Here is an 8,123-nt window from a genome sequence, read left to right on the forward strand (position 1 = left end):
TTCTTTCTTTCTTTCTTTCTTTCTTTCTTTCTTTCTTTCTTTCTTTCATTATTCCTATTTGGTTCTTTTGTAGTTGCCTGTGTACCTATATCATTAGTTCTTTTCAAACTCTCCGAATGCATTTTAAAATCAGTCCTACATTTTTTTCTAATATGGTCAAATGCATCAGGTAAACTGTCAGTTCTTTTTTTTTTTTTTAATTTGTTTTCTTGAAAAGCCATCCCTTCTAGAACCCTCTGTACTTTTGCTCCAATCTGGACAGGGTGTTGTCTAGACCTGTTGCCTCTTGTCACCCTTGGACTTCCTCATCTTTCTAGCACTTCATTATACCATCATCCCAGAAATAATACCCTTTAGCTCTCTCTTATATTATAGCCCATATTTCTTGGGTCTTTTTTGTTGTTGTTGTTATACCATATTTTCCATTAGCTTCCTAAGAAAGATGTCATCAAAGGTAATTTTTTTTTACCTTACATATCTGAAAATATATTTATTCCACTGATAATTTGGTTTTGAACTCTGGGTTACAGATCTCTTTTTTTTGCCCTTAGTTAGAAAGGCATTGCTTTGTTATCATCTAGCTTTTTATGCTGTTGAGAAATTTGATATTTGATTTCTAATCTGTTATTACATTCTAGTGTTTAGTTAGTATGAAGGGACAGACTTTATTCACCTTCTCAGCTAATCTTGTTCTAGGACATTCCCTGTTTTCATAGATATCTTGTGTCTCTAATTTCTCACCATTTCTAGATTTTGCAGCATAAATTATCCTGCTCTTATTTGGCATTGCTTGCTGTTGGGACTTAAGTTTTAACTTATCTGCTCTGTTATATTAGAGACCACTCAATTACCTATTTTCCATCTTCCAAAATTATGTTTAAATCTCTTGTTTTCTTTATTTTTTTCCACTCTTTCTTCTTGTGGGGTTTATACTTCTTAGAAACTTCTTTGTATTGATTTCTGGACATTGCAGGGATTAAATATGTGTTCAATATGCCATGTTTGACAGGAAGTTAAGGATTTCAGAATTTTAAGAAACAAACCTATCTTTCTACCTTTGTTTAAAGAGCTTCAATTTCCATATACAGTCTATCTATAAAGCAAATTCCCTGATAGTGCAAAGTAACATCTGCTAATATAAGAATGCTAGATAGGAATTGAATTCATGAAAATCAAATCAACACATTAGTCAGGGTCTAACATGACAGTACTAGGCATCAAGAGGATATTAAAGAAGTATATGATATGGTCTCTTCTTTTAGGGTGCTTACCATCTTGTTGGGATGATAAGGTACACACACTATCATATGAGAGAGTTAAAGATTTCATTAGAAATATAAAAAAATACTAGAAATGGACTTGAACAAAAAAGTTGATGGTTTAATTAAGTGGAATAGATAAGGTAGGCGCTTCTGAGAAGAATGGGAATGTATGAATAAAGGTATGAATATAACATAAAAACGTTCTAAAAGTAAAATACATTTGCAACACTGACAGTTTCTTACCTACTTTGTCCATTTTACGTAATCTTTTTTGGGGGGGGGGAGGTTGAAGGTAGTAGCAATAACCAATTTCAAAGAAATGTTAGTGACCTTAATTATTTACAGTCATTGTAGGCCTCAAAATGGGGTTTTCTTCAGACATTCTTTGAGTCTTTCTGTTTCAGCTACATGATTCGAAGTGGAGATCAGCCCCTGTGTCTGGCAAAGCTAGACTTAATTGGATTAGCAAATGCAAGTCTAGAATTTTAAATACCAAATTTGTGCACATTCTTGGCACTCTACACCCATGGGAGGCATTTCGGAATGCTTAAAAGTCTCCGAAGGGTCCAGACTAACCAATCTACCCACTTGGGGCAAAAATTTCAACCTGAGGCTACATTTTCATTTTAAAATGTTTTCCAATTTCTCAGTATACCACTGCAGTTTAGCTCCTTGCTTGTGAGCCTAAGTGTATCAGAGAATATACCCCCTATTCTTTTTTCTTCTATCTCCCTAGATAGTTGCTAGGCCTTCATTTATCCATTTGCCATTTCCCACATTTGATAAGTGAATGCTGAATATAATTTTTGTATTCAAACATGTGAGTTCTCATCCAAATATAGTCCTCAGTGAGGCAAGAGAATGTTAATATCCCTTTCTACCTTCCCTATCCTCATCTTTACAATCCTGGGAGTTTAACTAGCTTGTTTTATGAAATTTAACTCTGCTGACAGTCTTCAGTCTTCTTCAATGTTTAATTCAAATCTACTGCTCTGCCATAAAACCTTTCCCAATTCTAATATATATTTTACCCTATATTACCTGAATTGTGTTTTATTTACCACAGACTCAGACATTTTAGCATGTACTATTTCTCTAATAATACGATGTGTATTTGATGTGATCAGTCCCCATAGATTGATCAAGAAATAAATTTCAAGAGGCACCTGGGTGGCTCAGTCAGTTCAGCATCTGACTCTTATTTTGGCTTAGGTCATGATCTCAGGGTCCTGAGATCAAGCCCCATGTCAGGCTCCGTGCTCAGCAGGGAGTCTCCTTGAGATTCTCTCTCTCCTTCTGCCCTTCCCCCCCATTCGCATGCACTCTCTCCCCACTCTCTAAAATCAATAAGTCTTTTTAAAGAAAGAAATTTCAAAGATGTCATATTACATATAGAACATAATTTTGCTGATAATTCAATCCTTTATTGGACATACACAAAGTGGATCAATTGGTTTTACTACAACTGATTCTAACCAATTATAACCATGTTTCAATTGCAATAATCTTAGTTAAAAATAACCGTCTTTCAAGACATGTATGTTTCCCCCCCCCCCAAAATACACTCTATAACTAGATTTTTGAATGTGAAAAGTATTTCCACCTCAGAAGTTAATTTTCCACCCCAGAAAAATATTTCCATTTCAGGTATCTTGAAATTTATGGATAAAATGTTTTCAGTACAGAACTGTGTGTTTGGTGAATGGAGATTTACAAAGAGAAAATGAACATCAAAACTTCAGCTTAATCTTCAGCAGTTCTTTGCACAAATCCTCCCCTTGTATCCTAACTTTGAAGACTAATTAACACATATATCATTTTGCCTTTGCAGTCTTACTTTCAAACACTCTCGGTTTTATGTTACTCTGGATTTGAAGACCAGTCTCTCGGCACTTTTTACCAAAAGAGCAATAGACAAGGGAAGGAAAGAAGGGAGGAAAGGCAGAAGGGGTGGAAAAGAGGAAGGAAGGAAATCACTCAAGTCGTATTTTTCATTGTGTGTAGTTTTCCTAAAGATGGTTATGGAGGAGGAGTTAGATTCTGAGCTTGGAGCCTTTTCTAGCTTCCAGTTCATTCCTTCTTCATTTTTCTGGAGTTATCAATAAGTGTTTCCTTTTGTCTTACCTAAAACACATCTATTTCTATTCAGATGCTGGAAGCACAGCTTCTCCTCTGAAATGGGCTTTTAAAATCTTGTGTTTAATAAGGGTAGCCCTCTTCTTGCATATGAATTTTCTATTAGCTGCCAAGAAAATTGAAGTTTCTTGATATCCCTAGACTTAAAGATTCCTTAGCTTCTTTTGAACATCCTTAGAAACGACCTGGACACCCACCTTACAAACTTATATTAAAGTAAAAGACACTTTGGTCTTGGTTCCATGAGATATTCTGTGACTATGTATACCTTCAATACCTCAAGATGAACCATCATAAATATGGCCTTTTGTGACAGGAAAAAAAATATGTTGGGAAACTTGGTAACTTCGAGAACATTGCTTTGTGTTTAAAGTATTGTGTATTGTTACCATAGTAGTTAATATTTATTAAACCTTTACTTGGGCTATGTACTGGTCTATCTCCATTCCCTACAAAGATCCTGTAAGTTCACTGTATTTTTTTTTTCTGCTATAACAAATTACCATAAACTGGGTGGCTTAAAACTCACCTATATTCTCATAGTTCTAGAGGCCAAATCATGGAAACCAAGAGATCTACAGGACCGTGCTCTCTTCGAAGACTCTAAGCAGAATATCTTTCCTTGCCTCGTTCAGCTTCATGTGGCTCAAGCATTTCTTGGCTTGTGGAATAATTCCAGTCTCTACCTTCATCTTCACATGGCCTTCTCTTTTCCCTATGTGTCTCTCCTCTGTGTGTCTCTTATGAGGACACTCGTCATTGGACTCAGAAAATCTTGAATCATGCCTCAAGATATTTAACGTAATTATATCTGCAAACACCCCTTTTCCAAATGAGGTCATATTCATAGGTTGTGGGGGTTAGAACATGGACATGTGGGGACAACTATTCAACCCACTACTGTCATTGAAGCTTTTTTTAATGGGTGAAGAAACCAAAGTTCAGAAAATTCACATAACTTGGTCAAGATTAGATAAACAAAATTTAATCTGGATTAGTCTCTCACCAAAATATGCGCTATTTTTATTACACTGTCTCTTATGTGAAGCTCTGGATTGCATGTATATCTTGAGTAGAGTTGGAAATCTATAAATGTGGTGAATCTCATTCTCTTTTCATACTAGGCATGCTATTATCATCTTAGTGCCCTTCCAAGTAAACCTATCTTTACCAGGAGACATGCCAGTGGAACTTTTTTTGAGAATATGCCTGAAGCATACTTTTCCCAATTATCCCAAGTTAAAACACTAATAAAGAACATCAATTCCCCAGCAAACCAATCACTGCTGTAAGTGGCATTTATATCTTTCTCTTTCAAATCAGCAGAAGAAGCAGATGGCTTAAGTCATATATTTGGCCGATCAGCAGGCCACAATTTTCTATAGATGAATGTGAACAGCACTTTTAAAAACATAATTTTTATGGCATTGCCAGAAATGGCCAGCAATCCCTGTACCGATGGATGAAAGATTACTCCAAACTTTGCTGTGAAAGAGGAGAAGGCAAGGGGGTCAATGCTCAGAAACGAAGACCCTTTGCTCTTCTTTGCTCCTGCCTTTACTGGTCCTTCAGGATAATCATAAATCTTTATCACTGTTTCTCAAGCATGTGATCTGTGACAAGGGGTCTTACTGGAACTAGGAGAATCTGTTTATGGGAAAGATACAATATGCTAATCTGCTATGCTAATCTGTGTGTTCTAGTGTTCTACGAGTTCTGCTAAACATAGTCTAGGGGACACTGCATACATTTCTTAGATCACAGGGCAGCTGTTTGGGCTAAGAAAGCTTTGGGGACGGCAATTCCTGCCACATTCCTATGGCAGAGAAGTCACTAGACCTCAGCATTCCAAAGGCCTGCGCCCTTCTCTGAAACTTTCCCTCACCCCCAAAGACCTCCATGTTACATTTTAGCAAGCCAGGTATTATGGATGATTTCATGCTCTATATTAACCCCAACATGGCATGTTTTAATCTTAATGGTTCTTTATCACCAAAATTCAGAAGACACCCTTAACTTGGTACACATGACAAGCTGACCTAAACCCAGATGTTCTGAGCTCACAACCTTTCTGAAGATTTTAATTTTAGCCTTAGCTGCCATTTTTTTCTGACCTCTCAAATAGAGTTATTTCAAAATAACAGACATTTTGTTTCATTCTTTGACCCAAGAATGGCAAATTTTCATATAAGTTTATTATTTCCTAATTCATTTCAGCTCTTTCCCTCAGCAGTTGCACCAAAGTGCATTTTCACAGAGAATTTCATGGTCCTTTTTTAATGAAAATTAATTCAGTGTTGTATGCTTTTGATTGTTACAACTTTAGTCCCATTTTATGGCTGGGGAAGTTGGTTCAGAGACAAATGACTTTTCGTAAATTATAAGGCAAGCTCTCATCAGAGACTTGCTGGTTGTTGCTCTTAAGACTATGACTGACTTTTGTCAAATGTAACCCATATAAAAATAGACTCTGATTTTATAACTTATAGTCTTTCCTCTCCTTGCAGTTGTCACTTTCCTCAACATCTGCTTAGCCCTTCAGGAGCTCCCCTGCAGTATGTTAATTTCACGATTACTTATTTCATGATTTTATGTCTTTTTGAGATTCTTTATCTAGACTGTAGGCTGAGAATCTTTTTTGCTTTGAATCCCTTTCCTAATCCCCCAAGATGCCTGAGTTATTCTATTCCCACTAGAAACCCAGAATGTTTGCTGATATTAGTGTCTGAAGTGAAGGTTGCTCATTTCTACTGCTTTAGTCTAGGCTTCTTTACCATGGCATTGTATGTATTAAAGATCATGGACTCTGGAGTCAGGCAACCTAGGTTCAATTCCAGCTCTACTATGTACCTTGGTCAAATTACTTATCCTCTGTGTCCCTTAGTTTTCCAATCTATAAAATGGAGATAATAATGGTACTTATATGACAGGATTTGTAATGATTAAGTAAGTTAATACTAAAATGAGAATGATGCCTAGAATGTAATGATCATTAAATATATATTTATTGAAGAAGTAATTTTTCCCCGAGATTTGTGCCGCTGCCACATGTTGTGTTTCTGCCCCTAATCTCGTTCCCCACCAATTCACTTGTGATTACAGTCAGAGTGATCCTTCTAAAGTACAAACAGGATACTCTGCTTCTCTGCTTAAATATCTAAATAGAGTTTCAGCTTCCAGCTGTCATGGATTGAGCTGCCCAGGTGCCCCCAATCAACCCAAATTTTTAAATGGCAAGTGAAGTAAACAAATTTTATAAAAGACAAAATACAAATGGCCAATAATCATGTAAAAAGATGTTCAACATTACTGGTCATTGCTGGAAATACATAAAATCGTAATGAAATACCATTTCATAACTATAGAATGACTAAAATTAAAAGAACTGATAATATGAAGTATTGGCAAGGATGGAAAAACAAGAATTTTCACACATTTATGGTGAGATATAAAATGGCATGACCACTTTTAAGAACAATTTGCAAATTTCTCTAAAGTTGAACATACTTATAATATGACCTAGCAAATCTTTTCTTAGGTATTTCTGCAAAATAAATGAAAACTTATGTCCATAAGAAGACTTGTACGTAAATGTTCATAGCCACTTTATTTACAGTGGCCAAACAACTGAAATAATAATGAGTTCTAGTAAATGAGTGGATAAACAAATTATAGTACATCATAAAATCAAATATTACTCAGCAAAAAAAAAAAAGAAACTATTGATACATAAAACATGGAGGAATTTCACAGATATGCTGAGTAAAAAAAAAAGAAATTCATATGAAAAAATTCTACTTACATAAAATTGTAGAATAAGTAAAATCAAACCATAAAAGTGAATAAAAGCAGAACAGTTTTTACCTGAGTCAGAAAGTGAGGGGAGCAAGAGAGGAGATGACTACAAAGGGGCACTAGCAAACGTTCCCAGGAGATGGAAATGTTCAATATCTTGATTGGAGTGTAGGTTACACATGTATACATTTGTCAGAATTTTTTTGGCCCTAAATGTATGCATTTTATTTAATGTAAATTCAGTTCAGTTCATTAAAAAAAATTAGATCTTTCATATCCTGACTTCCATCCCCCTCTGGAGCCTAATCTCTGTTTCATCTTGAACTTTAAGTTTTCTCCATTTTGGGTACTTCTTGCCTTCAAGTTTTTGCATAAACTGTCCCCACTACTTGATAATCTTTCCACTTTTTCACCTTTCCTTCTAACCCCAGATTGGTTAAGTGCTCTTCCCAACTGTTTCCAAACCATTCTAATATAATGCTCAATAGACAATATATTCTGTACATGTTATTACATGTTATTGTTTTTGCTTGTTTAATTGTCTGTCTTTCCTGTTAAAGTCTAACCTCCCTGAATATAGGAATTGTGTCCGCTTTGTTTGCCACCATACCTATCATGGCCTTGGCTTGTAATTGGCACTTAAAATATATTTATTGAATGAGTAAATGAATGAACCAATAAATGAACAAATGAGCTTACATAAACGTCCTGAAATCTTTAGGTAGATTCTGTGATTTCAAGGTTCTGTTCTCTAAGTAAAATTAATTGAGGGCTTCCCCCTCTAAGTGAGTGTTATTTTTGGTATGGCACCACACACTTTATTATAGGTATTTTCTTCTAAATTGTATTTCTCAGAAGCCACCGTTTTTGTAGGAGCAGTGAGTCACAAAAATGCAATTCTTGGCTCTGCTTTTCCCCAATATCCCGGCC

The sequence above is a fragment of the Neomonachus schauinslandi genome, chromosome 7 (assembly GCF_002201575.2).
Source record: "Neomonachus schauinslandi chromosome 7, ASM220157v2, whole genome shotgun sequence".
Lineage (NCBI taxonomy): Eukaryota > Metazoa > Chordata > Mammalia > Carnivora > Phocidae > Neomonachus > Neomonachus schauinslandi.